The sequence below is a fragment of the Nematostella vectensis genome, chromosome 4 (assembly GCF_932526225.1).
Source record: "Nematostella vectensis chromosome 4, jaNemVect1.1, whole genome shotgun sequence".
Lineage (NCBI taxonomy): Eukaryota > Metazoa > Cnidaria > Anthozoa > Actiniaria > Edwardsiidae > Nematostella > Nematostella vectensis.
In genome coordinates, this window is record NC_064037.1 from 1906840 (window position 1) to 1919340 (window position 12501).

The following is a 12501-nucleotide window of genomic DNA, read 5'->3' on the forward strand; positions in this document are numbered from 1 at the left end:
GTCCTGATGGTTTCAAGGGGACTCCTCGCCACCCAAGATTTTTTTCAGCTTTATAAATGTAAATATCTGTAATTATATGTGGCAAACAAATAAAATGGAACAAAATAAATGTCTAAAATAGTGTCCAAAATACGCTTGTTCCATAGATAACGGCAAGCTTACCACTGGTCTGGCCATCGCTGGGTCCGCCTTCGTTTACGGCATGTGGACCACAACATATATCTTGGTTACCGAGCTCTTCCCAACAGTGATCAGGTACAGATGGTCGTCGATGGGGGGGGGGGGGGGGGGTATTCCTCGGATATTAGCATGACTGGGGGAGTGTACTAAGGAGCTTTCCCAGTAAAGATAGACTGCTATTCAGACTAGACTATTTTGAGCTGTCTGTGACTGGGGGGGGGGGGGGGGGCTAAAAGGGCTCCCCTCCGTATTTCATGAACCGCTTAGGCTATGACCATCAAACTTACAGACAATGAGCGCCAGCATGCAAAAGAATCGTAACGCCCTATTTTGGATGTGGTCGAATCAATTATGACGTCACAATGACGTCATTAATACGGTGTCTAGCTATTCTTTCACACATTGCCTAAATTATCAGATATCGGGTTGAAATCATTTTGCATCATTCAGTTATGTCAAAATCAACCTTTTAACGGCTTTACAATGCAAAAAGGCCATAACAACGTTTGTTATCAAATTTCTCGAATAAGGAAATGGTATTTTATAACTCCCGATCTCGTTTTAACTACTTATCCGAATAAGGAATAGACTATGACTTTAGAAAATACTAAAGAACCCTCTTTTTATCTGGTAGTCAAGGTGTTAATTGACAACAATCACTATCTGTCAAATTGTGGTTTTGTTTGCAAGGTCAAATTCCTTCTACGCGCGTACGTAGTCAGTTTAAGCGTGAATATTTCTCCTCTAAATATATTAACGCCTTTGGAAAGAAAGCCCAAGATACAAATACATTTATTAGATGAGAGGTAGATTTCCTCTCTTTTGCTAGATTCATTTGTGAAAGCGATTGCACGCATTGCGTAATTTGACCTTTAGTAGCATATAGAGTCTCATGTTCACAGCTCCGTTTAGCGGCAAAGCACGTGAAAGCAACCAGAATTACCCGACGAAAATGCTGTTGGACTTGTTCTGAATAAACTGTTATGCCTAAATACTGTTTCAACTCGAATTAAAATGTATCATGTAAGTACCCCCCCCCCCCCCCAGATTTGAATAAGGAACTGAGCGAATAAGGAAACAGTCGAAAAAGGAACTGCGAATAAGGAACCAACTTCACGCTGGTCAAAAATAGCTGGAGCTCTCAGACAGCTAAGAAAAGTAACGGCTGGTTCCACTACCACGCGGTTAACAGAACTAGCGACTGAAGGCTTTATCAGAAATTTACAAGCCTCTCCCGCCGAAAATTGACGAAATGTGGCCTTTCAGCATAAACAAATGTACTGTGGTTATGTAGACCAGAGATAATTTTAATCCGGAGTGAACACTATAATATGTTGAATTTCCTTCTTAAATATGTCGGAAACCAATACCGTCACATGAAATATTTCATTTTGTTTAAGACCGCAGAGACCAAAGTTTGATTCCGACTGACGCCCCATTTTTTAGTACTTTTTATAAGAAAAATAATTTATAATACTGCTGTACTTGGTGTGTTATCACCTAAAAAAGTCATTTTTATGTACTCTCAGCATCTTTGATGTTGTTTATATTTAATACTTTGTTCAGTTTAACTCAATGCAGCGTTGAATATGTTGAATACCATAATAATGACAGGAATTAAAAAAAACTAAATGTAACGTAGCCTGCAGTGTTTAAATGCAGCGTATAAATGCCCATACCCTGGTATCTGAAATCCATATGTGAAATTGCACGGGTCGAGAACGATGCAAATACTACACATTTTCGGCTTAAACAAAACACAACAATTGTAGATTTTTTTAAGTAGGGTGTGAATAGTACTTTGTGGTGCTTTTTGAGTTGTGGATTCTTGAAATGACGATCGCCTCGAGCTCGTTTCTGAGCCCGCAATCCGGCAAGGCGGTCCAGTAACAGTTGAAAATAGTTCCCAAGCTTGCAGAGTATCAGTCCAATCAATGTACCTTTTAAGATCGGACTAATTGCAACACAAGGTTTTTCAACGTTTTGTATTAATTTATTCTCTCTTTATAACATACTAAAAGTCTAAGAAAATCGGAGCACGCAAACACCCCGAAAAACCGCATCGAATTTCCTATGAAAAACCACAGGAATCCCAAACCATGAAAACCACGAAAAATACACATTTAAAAAAAATCGAATTTATACCACTAAAAATGAAAAGAAATATATATATTATCGCATATATATATTTCTACACGATCTGGATAAAAATCAACGTTATCTGATATAGCTTATTTATTTTGGGCAAAACCCAAAATTATGACATTACCCCGTGACGTCATAATGTGACGTCATAGATACAGATAAAAGCAAATATTTTAAGTAAAATTGCTCGAAAACAAATATTGAATACGTTTTATGAATCTTGAGGGATGGGAGCATTAAGCGTTTTAGAAATGATTGAGTAATTATTTTGTTTTAATTTTTCAAAGGTCCTGAAATCAGATTATTTGATATTATTTTGGCTTCTTTAGGTTAACGCTAAATCCATGCTTGGCTATATGAAGGAGATATTAATTAAAAGGAATACAAAAAAAATATTGCGTTTTGAAATAATTTGGCGACAAAAAAGTTTTTTTTTAGAAAACGCATAACCGGAATTGAAAGAAAGCCCTCGCGGCCTGCGCTCAGACACACTGATATCTCACATGACGAAATTAAAATGAAGGAAACTTAAAGTCCTTAAAACCTTTCACTTATATCAATCTAGCCAAATCAAAGCACAGATAAACTTTCAAATTCTGAAAAGGAAATTGAATTTGATTGAAATTTGAGTTTTCTACAGATCCTTGAAAATTTTCCTGGCCGCGCGAAAGATTGAATCGAGTTAACAATTCCAAGTTTTGGCGGGAAAATCTGAAACAACGTATTTTCCTTAAAAACGTTAAAATTCAGAGACGGCAATACCACAAAATATTGGCTAATTGTTTCTAATGCAATGATACCCACAATAAAGCGAAGAATAATTTAAAGTCGAGAGTTGTATGCGAAAAAAGAAAATATCGTTTTGTTGTAGGTTTCAAAAACAGCGCGCGCTCGTGAGAATGTCGCCATTCTTGATTGCGAATGCAGCGCGCGCGCTCAATGCAAAAACAATTCAAAAGACTAAAAAATATCTGCTTAATTTTGCAGATTTGTTTCCTGAAGTTAAATAATCATTTGACTACCAGGTTAAGATATAAAGATGACGTTAAAAGTTGTAACCACACAATGTTCTTCAGCAATAACTAAGAAGTCATGAAGACGGGAACCGGTTTAGCGCGCGCAAATGTTTTCTCATGTAATTTGGTTTGAAGTAACTTTATTCCAATAAATTCCAATACAGGTATATTAGGATAATATTCAAAGTAGGTTAGCTTATATGCCTATCCTCTATTCATAATATTTAATTACATCATCACAAAATTTCAGGACTAGGCTCGTAATGGAGTCATCTGTTATAAGCTCATAATATACAAAAAAGGTATTTTGGCCTTAACAGTTTGAAAGAGTTATTGATTGCAAATAGATCATTAAAAAATACTCGACGTATATCATTGACATAGTCGCATTCCATTAAGGTATGGTACTCATCCCCAACCTTATTTTTTTCACATTTTTCACAAATCCTTAATTCATAAGGTAAATTTTTATAGCGGCCTGTTTCACTTGCTAGTTTGTGTGCCGCGACACGCAATCTAGTCATAGATTGTCGGCGTCTAACATTAGCTTCTGATAAATATATATTTTTTTAAATTGTCTTGATCTTGCAATAAGTGCGTAGCTTTCCACTATTTTGATTTGACTGTGCCTGGGTTTTCCAAAATGTTGCATAACTTTTATATAGTACTTTCTTAATATATTTTCCTAGGGTATGAATTTGTTGGCCTTCAATATCTATTTCCTGTAGTGTCTTTAAATCACACCAAGCAATAGGGAATTGATAAACCTTACAGGGACATTAGATGTTGAAGAAAGGCTGATCTTCGCCGTTTCCTCCACTAAGGTGTTTTCATATATCCTACTTTTATTCACCAATATTTTGCCACCAGGGAAGAAATTTGTACTATTAGTGGGGCTTTTCCCAGTTCTCCATATATAGTTAAATTTGTAGTTTTTGAGTGGACTCCTAGTATACGCTTGAAAAATTTAAGTTGTAGTTTTCCGAAATCATTGGATACTTTGAAAAATTTAGTCTCAAAAATTTCATACGATGAAGCCCTTCCTAAAAGGCATGTACCCCAAATTTCACAACCGTACAGTGATACTGGTACAACGAGTGACGAAAACAATTTCAACAGTTCTTGTATTGACACATTTTCAACATTTGACAGACGGTTTAAAATACAGTGGTATACACGTGTGGCTTTGTTGTATAGACTTTTTAGGGCATTTTTAAAATTTCCCGAGAAATGAAACTTCAGACCTAGATATGTGTATTCGACTACACATTCTAATTGCTCTCCACCGTAGTCCCATTTACCTGTTGTAAATTGCCGCCGGTATTATTGCGGACCAAAAACTAATACTTTAGATTTTTTCATATTCACTATGAGCTTCCATTTATCTGCGTACATTTTTAGTTTCTGGAGGCAATTTTCTAGACCGGTGGCTGAGTCGGATAGTATAACCAAATCATCAGCATAGAGGAGACAGTTAAGTTTTGATGTATTATCGAGTTTTACTGGGTCGCAGAGAATATTTCTGGAATATCATTGATGAAGATGTTGAAAAGGGTTGGGCTTAGGTTGCATCCCTGTTTCACCCCAACGTGAGAAGAAAGGGAAGGCGTTATACCCTGGTCTAGCTTAACTGATGATCTAACATCTGAATACATACTTTGTAAAAGGGTGATAAATCTTCCGCTACACCCTATTTTTATTAGTTTGTAAAGTAAACCCTCTCTCCAGACACTGTCGTATGCTTTTTTAAAGTCGATAAAACGCGTAAAAAGCGGTTTGTGGCTTGATTTATAAGAGTCAATTAGGGTTGTTAGTACTAATAAATGGTCGGTCGTGCGAAAGCCCTTTCTAAAACCGATCTGATATCTATTTAAGATTTTATATTTTTTCAGAAATTTTGTAAGGCGGCCGTTTATGATCAGTGTGACAAACTTCCCAAGGCAGCTACTTATAGCGATTTCTCTATAGTTTCCCGGATCACATTTATCGCCTGATTTGTGTAATGGTACAATATAACCCTTTGACCAGCTCTTAGGAAATACCCCCTGTGTTAGCACAGTATTGAATAGTTTTACAAAGTATCGGCCTTGGGATTCGACAGATACCTTTATAATTTCATTGTTTAATGAGTCACCAGCGCTGGCTTTTTTGTTTTTAAGTAATTTTGCTGCTGATTGCACTTCTTCTAGGGTGATAGGCGAATCTAGGATTTCATCCCGGTTTCTAGCCCAAACATGGTAGTTTTTTACAATATGTGCTTCTATCCCCGAGTCGTCTGAAAAGCAATTCTGTGGCGTATTTAATTCTTTGAAGTAGTTATACCATGCATCCGGAGAAACACTGTGTAAACCCCTAGCCGAGCAGTCGGATCTGATTGTCTTAACTAGATTCCAGAATTCTTTCGGATTGCTGTCCGCCGCTAATTTAATTTTCTCTAATAGGTCTGTGTGAAACCGCCTTTTAAGCTTCTTCGTTAATTGCTTGTATGCTTTCTTGGTTGAAAAGAATCTATGCCTTATGTATGGCTAGACGGGGGTCCGCCGCTAATTTAATTTTCTCTAATAGGTCTGTGTGAAACCGCCTTTTAAGCTTCTTCGTTAATTGCTTGTATGCTTTCTTGGTTGAAAAGAATCTATGCCTTATGTATGGCTCGTCGGGGGTATCTCAAAAGAAGTTTGTCAAGACTTCGCAATTCTTTTTTTAGTTCATTACAATCCTTATAAAACCATTTTTGGTGCTGTCTTGAACTTCTCTTTGAACTTTTTTGCTTCTTCACGAGAATCACCTGTTTTGATGCTTGACGTATTACGTTTGTAAAACTGCTAGATCAACATTAATCTTCTCTTCTGATTTAAAAATTTCATTCAGGTCTTTGCTCACATTTTCTAATGCTATTGACTCGGGCAGCAAAGTTTCAGATTCCTTCTCCCATTTAAATAATTCTGGGTGCTGGTCGAGATCCATCAAATTATTTATATCTTTAATCTTTTGTGTTTTTAATGCAAACGAAAGAAAGCAATGGTTAGAAAAGTTCGATGGTGTTGAAACGGTGAAATGGTGAACTTGTGGGTAGATTGTTTGCGAAACGAGAGTGTAATCTACTACACTCGCTCCATTATATGTAAAACAAGTGTATTGGCCCAGATGATCACCCCTTGTCCTACCATTCAGTACTATTAAATTATTACTGTTACTAAACTCTGCTAAAGATTTTCCGTATGCGTTGACATTCTGATCTCTCGAGTTCCTGACCATCGGAAACGGATAACTACATGCAGAGTCAGATAAATCGGTAAAGTCTTCCAAGTTACCAAGTTACCCATCCTTGCATTGTTTGGTTGACATCTCGATCTACGTCACAAATGACTGGACCCGGGCCTTTCAGTTCACGGCCTTTTTTCCGAAGGTTGACCAAAATACCTCACGCAAACGCGTGTTTTATAGGGTCCATACGAACCACATACCATTTGGAAGATGAAAATATAAAGAATTGACAAAGGCTATCAACTCTGAAAGGTTATATGGACTTTAAAAAGTCTGATACAGCGCGCACTACTTTCAGTGCGTGCGCGATCGTTTGCAACCGGTGTTTGCAGCGCGCGCAGGTAGTGAAAATTGCAAACTTTGGCTTCAAAAAGGTTGGCTTGACTAAATTTTCGCTGAATCTTCGTTTTTTTACAAAATATGGAAAATATCATCACACGAAAAGGCTGAGATCAACTTGACTTTTAAAAAAGTCAATTTTGGGGAACTTGAAACGCATATTTTTTTGTTTCTTTTACTTCAGGAAAGCTTGTGAATGACGAATTCCGTGTTATGTATACACCTATTTCAATAAAGGTTGTCAGTGCAAATAGCGATTGCCAAATGGCAGTTCTACGACAGAAAGTAACCATGCGTCTCGAAAAATATGGATAAATAAAAACTATCCATTAAAGGTTACCAATGCTTGGCTCTGACATTGCTGGACTTTATTTAACACCTTTAATTTTACGAATAATAAGTACCCATAAGCCATTTGCCTTTTGCCATTCGCCATTTGCACTGACAACCTTTTGTGAAATAGTTGTATGCGCGCGCTCAACGCCACCAGCGTAGCAACGTTGTTACTGAGCAACACTAATGTCAGTACACCCTTAAACCAAATTTGAATTGAAGATATTCAAATTTCATCTGTTTCTTCCAAGCCCAGCCTGAACAGAATCAAATTGTTTGAAATAGGTTATAGCAATCAAGATATCTTTTAATTCTCAATTTCACTCTCAATTTTACTAAAACCAAATCACTCTCCTGGAAATGTTCTCAAGAGGTCTGTGGTATTGTATGGTATCAATCACGCATGGTGCATTGTGTCTCTGTCATACAAATACGCAAAACACTGACGCATCTGCGTAAGACGCATGCGCGCTGTATGCGAGTTTTTGTGGTATATTTCTCGGCTGTTTTGAATCGACATTATTCAACGCTCATTTGAGTGATAATCGTTTTCCCTCGGGCAATTTTTTTCCTAGTGGGCGCCTAACCAAAGCAATCGAGTATCGCTTATTTACTAGTTTTACTATTATTTTTTGCGCTCAGCCGTGTTGGACAAGCAAAGATAAAGCGGGACTTGTAAAGGTATAGTAAATGGTACCTGATCATTTTTACTAGTTACCCTATCAATGATCATCTATTATCCCATATCATGGGATGATTTGCACACAATTGTTAATCTCTGTAATAGCTCTATCCTTCCTTGCATTTATTTGACGTTTTTTTAAAATACCTCGTTACAGGATCTTTTTCTTAATAACTGGAAAAGCATGTTCTAGTGAAACTACGCCATAAAGCAGCGAATTTAGCACAAAATGTTTTTAGATTGTGAAGTTTCAATTTCAACCACGAGAAAGCAGATTAAAGCAGGCTAAAATACAATGCTTTTAGGTGAATAAATTAAATTCTTGTGAAATATTTTAGTAGCAGTACTAGTAGTAAAATACAGTATATATAGCAAAAAAAAAATAAACGCTTTGTTCCTGCCGCTAAAATCAGGAAAAAAAATGAAGGAGCAAGGAAACATTGCCAGATTTTTAAAATAAATCTTGGAGTCACTAAGAAATTTCTTAAGCCAACTAGCCAATGTCATAATAAATTAAAATAAGATAACTATTCCCTCTGGTTAGTGGATAAGGTTACCTCTTATTTCGATTTCAATTTCTTATTTTTATTCTGTTATTTTGGGGATGTAGATAAGTCGGCTTGTCGCCTGTTGTGCTATTGTTAGTGTCAAATCGGAAACTCTCCATTTTGATTGTCTCATTTCTATCATTCGAGATAGATTGTTAATGAAATCATTTTTTGTTGTTGTTGCGATGTACAGCACGTTTGGTTGTGAAACTTATCAAATACAAAAAAGATAGTTTAGTACAACATTTTCTTTGATAAAAGTATACCATAAGAATCACTCGAGCGTCAAGGGTTGTGCAATTTTACTGAATGGAAATTAGCGACAGGATAGTCACAAGGTAGACAAAATATCAGTTACACCCTAGGGTACAAAGGCGAGAAGCTAGTTTACACCCCTGAAGAGACGGGGGAGTAGTCAAGACTTTCTTGAAGGGGGAGGGGGTATTACATTTTTTTGGCGGGATCGAGGTCCCCCTACACCCCCCCCCCCCTAAGTGACCTAAGATAGAGTTTGCTTACATGAAAATTTGAACTCGTAACTCTCGAAACATTCCCTGTTATATTTTTTCCAATTTCCATTGCCGTGTCCGCCTGTTATGATTGATATGTTTTACAAACAACCATAATTGGAATTCTAGATATCTCCCTATATAGAAACACAGAAGAATCACTCACACATGACCTTCACCCCACTACAACACACCCCAATCACTTCCTAGCCACACTCCGCCAAGCCCCCACTATGCCCGAGATTACATCAGTTTGAAATACACATCAGACGCGAGATTTTATCTTTCCATTCCCTTTTAGCTCGTTCCCCTTTTTTGCCGTTTTTAGCCAATGGCCCCTACTCTCGAATCTCATTGTTTTACTTTCATACTCATTTGAATAGCCCGTTTGAATTCGAATTTCACTTGTGCTCGTTCTCGATGAGCCAATTAAAAAGAATTAAACACGATGTTCCGCTTTAAAAGGGAAAGCTCCTCCCATCCCCGGGCTCAAATTTGCAAATATAAATTTAAACATTTACAGCAAAAATGTGAGTGAACAGCAAATCCCTAATTCATCAATTAATTGTTAACTATGCAAAAATAGTTTTATTCCAACCGAATAAGGCTCAGAGATATATAATTTTACAGGAGACTGTGCAAAGCACGCACTGAGCAAAGCACAGCATCACATAATTCCCCCGCTAGAATACGAAAAGTGACTTTAAGAAGCACAAATAACCAGACACAATGCAATCTTAGCATATTACATTCAAGATCATGACATATTACATTCAAAATCATGATCATTTCTGCTGCTTTACCACGCTTATAGGCTAAAATAATGCAGTATTGTTGCTAGTGTGCACTAGACTTGTAAAATTTAACAAGATTTTATGAATTTCAGTTAGTTGACATTTAGTTATACACAAAGAGTGCTTGACCAACAATTTAGTAAAGTACAGAAAACTATTATTCATTGCTTAACACCTTGAATTTCTTTTAAAATGTCCCTTTTTATGCTAGAGTACAGGGGTTGTGTCCAAAAAATACCACCCTCCTAATACTAAATACTGTCACACTTAAAAATCTATAGTCAAAGCTCTGATAATAAAGAATTTAATTATAAAATAAACTACATTTTTGGGGGAATCAGTAGGATATCAACTATTGAAGCAAAGGAAGATTTTGGTGTCCAGTGAAGTACAATGGATGTGGTCACACAAGTAAACTTGCACCCAGAATACTAAATGTTCAAGTTTGTGGGAGCATCTACACAAGCCAAACCTCTCTCTCTCTCTCTTAAAGTAAAATCTATTTAAAATCCCCGGCTTTATAATAGGGGGGACTGGGCGGTTTCATAGAACGGGCTGGGAGGCGCGCCGAGCCCCGCCGAGCCCCCCAGCCCCGTTTCAGGCAGATGAAGGATCGCGTAGATAAATAATTAGCAATAATTAGCAATCATTAATCTACGGCGGGCGGGGTTCGCGTAGATAAATGATTAGCAATAATTAGCAATCGTTAATCTACGGCGGGCGGGATTCGCGTAGATAAATGATTAGCAATGATTAGCAATCGTTAATCTACGGCGGGCGGGATTCGCGTAGATAAATGATTAGCAATGATTAGCAATCGTTAATCTACGGCGGGCGGGATTCGCGTAGATAAATGATTAGCAATGATTAGCAATCGTTAATCTACGGCGGGCGGGGTTCGCGTAGATAAATGATTAGCAATGATTAGCAATCGTTAATCTACATCGGGCGGGGCTCTGGTGGAAAAGAAGTTGGTAATTGGTGATCTACGTCGGGCGGTGTTCGGGTACACAACTCTTTGGGGCGAAAAAGCGCTGGCCCCCCTTGCGTGGTAACATGTGGGAACCTTGCAATTAGACCCTCGTCTGTCCTGTAGTATACCGAGAATTCGAAGGATGAAGTGCGGAAAAGATTACTGCGGGTGGCTAAAGGTCGGCCATGCAAACACGTGTGGCCAGAGGTGCATGGACACCTACTGCAAGGTGCACCTCCAAAGGCTCCGTAAAGGCAGCCCCCTCCATGTGCCGTGCAAGATCTGCGGCATAGGGACGCAGTCGGAGACGCGGTTGTGTCGCCCCTGCGGAGCGAATCGTGTAGGGCATAGGATGCGCGGCACCGAGAGGCGCGCTCGGAAACGGTTTGCACTCGTCCTGTCTGATATCACATCCCGCGATACGGGCAATTAGAGACTGGGTGGCACAGGGCGTACCCAAACATGGGCGCTTACATAGAGGAGATTCTCAATAGCCGGTAATGTAATCACCTTGTGCTAGGGACCTGAGGGCCGTGGAAACGAGGAGCGTGGGTTGGACCGCCACCCTACGGAGCGCGGAATGACCGTTTTTCGACCGTAAATTCAAAGCCGCTGGCGTGGCGTTTAAGCCTGAGTTTTACTCGAACACCGTGTCGAGCTCTGATAGTGGCCTTGAGCGCGTAGTATTTCTCCCGTTCTCGAAGTATTAACTGAAACTCTTCGTCTGAGATGTGCCCGTTTTGTAGGGCCTTAGAGACTAGCTCGCTGATCGAGTTTGTCTTACTCTCCGCTAAAACCATCGTGTCTTCGTGTTTAGCCACCTTGCTCGTAAGATCTCTAGAGACTATCCCTGCGCCTACGCCCACGACACCGATCAGCCCAGCGATCCCTGCCGACCAGAACCCCTATCCCTCTCAAAGAGACCCCTACCCCTAGAACCGCCTGAGTGTCACGTATTTTCTGGAGTCGGAAGCTTTGCACGTCGCCGCCGCTGTGCATACTGGGAAGCGAGGGGTATATGGCACCACCGCTAACGTCGCTATTTGCCATGTTTGTTATGTCGGAACTAGGTCAGCTCTAATACGAGGCGAACAGGCTTGCCCTTAAAGTCCGCCCGTCTACCGTAGTAATCCCTGATCCATATTTGGATACTCGAGACAAATTCAGAGGAAGTTGCTGCGACAAAAACGGGGATGTCGGGTCCATAGACGACTTTCTCGTGCGGTCTCCCGCGGCTTTCTAGGCAAGCGAGAACGTTTGAAGGCTCGCCTAAGGAAAGGCATTGCGTGCGATCTACGATATCGCAGCAGATGTAGAGGGCCTCTATTTACGGCAAAGCCACCTTAAGTGGGGGTCCCCCCAAAGGTAGTGCGAGGCCCCGCTCCCCCAACTGATTGTCTTTAGCCTCTAGGCCAAATAGTGCGCAAAGCTCGGCATTCAGGAACGCAACGCCATTAGACATAAGCGCGATTTTCCCGGTGAGGGGATCCAGCTTCGCGGTCAGAATCTTGCTTTCAGCGCGGTTGATCATTTCCACGATGGACTCGGCCGTGTGGTGCCCGGCTGGCAGAGTAGCAATGGTCGGGAGGGCGGCTATAGTCGTTATCTGATGCTCCCGCTCGAGATTATACCAGCTGTTAAACAGCGAGCACTGCCGGAGCGCCACGAAGCGTGGGCGCCTTATCGGTTGCTTGAAGTAGAGCGTCTGTTCGCCTTTG

The 12501-nt window shown here is 39.7% G+C and overlaps 1 protein-coding gene across 1 annotated transcript in view; it reads left to right on the top strand.

The window, feature by feature from the left end:
- Positions 1-7781: 7781 nt before the first annotated feature.
- LOC5509215 (neuropeptide Y receptor type 1) overlaps positions 7782-12501 on the top strand; it is a 35512-nt gene continuing 30792 nt past the window's right edge. Inside the window, exon 1 of the mRNA XM_048726160.1 lies at positions 7782-7958. The gene's annotated coding sequence lies outside the window, so the exon portion shown is untranslated. The remainder of the gene's footprint in view (positions 7959-12501) is intronic.